We start from the raw sequence: 1,084 nt of genomic DNA, 5'->3' as shown, positions 1-1,084 counted from the left end.
CCTCGATGAACAGATTGAAAAGTGTTGTTATTGTTATTGTTGTGGTCTTCAGTCCAGAGACAGGTTTGATGCAGCTCTCCATGCTACTCTATCCAGTGCAAGCTTCATCTCTGAGTAGCTACTGCAACCTACATCCTTCTGAATCTGCTTAGCGTATTCATCTCTTGGACGCCCTCTACGTTTTTATACCCCCACGCTTCCCTGTAATACTAGATTGGTGATCCCTCGATGTCTCAGAACGTGTCCTACCAACTGAGCCCTTCTTCTAGTCAAGTTGTGCCACAAATTCCGCTTTCCCCAATTCTATTCTGTACCTCCTCATTATTTACGTGCTCTACCCATCTAATAGTCAGCATTCTTCTGTAGCAATACGTTTCGAAAGCTTCTACTCTCTTCTTGTCTAAACTGCTTATCGTCCGTGCTTCACTTCCATACATGGCTACACATACAAATACTTTCAAGAAAGACTTCCTGACATTTTAATCTATACTCGATGTTAATAAATTTCTCTTCTTCAGAAACACTTTGCGTGCCATAGCCAGTCTCATCTATTTCAAGTGTCTCATTTCCTAATCTTAATCCCTGAGCATCACCTGAATTAATTCGATTACATTGCATTAGCTTCGTTTTACTTTTGTTGATGTTCATCTTATATCCTCCTTTCAAGACACTGTCCATTCCGTTCAACTGCTCTTACAAGTTTTTTGCTGTCTCTGACAGAATTACAATGTAATGGGCAAACCTCAAAGTTTTTATTTCTTTTCCATGGATTTTAATTTCTACTCAGAATTTTTCTTTTGTTTCCTTTACTGCCTACTCAATATACAGATTGAATAACATCCGGTATAGGCTACAACCCTGTCTCACTCCCTTCCCAACCACTGCTTCACTTTCATGCCGCTCGACTCTTATAACTGCCATATAGTTTCTGTACAAATTTAAATAGCCTTTCGCTCCTTGTATTTTACCCCTGACACCTTCAGAAATTGAAAGAGACTATTCCAGTCAATACTGTCAAAAGCTTTCACTAAGTCCAAAGATGCTAGAAACGTAGGTTTGCCTTTCCTTCATTTATATTCTAAAA

The sequence above is a fragment of the Schistocerca cancellata genome, chromosome 5 (assembly GCF_023864275.1).
Source record: "Schistocerca cancellata isolate TAMUIC-IGC-003103 chromosome 5, iqSchCanc2.1, whole genome shotgun sequence".
Taxonomy (NCBI): domain Eukaryota; kingdom Metazoa; phylum Arthropoda; class Insecta; order Orthoptera; family Acrididae; genus Schistocerca; species Schistocerca cancellata.
Note: the sequence above shows the minus strand (reverse complement) of the source record.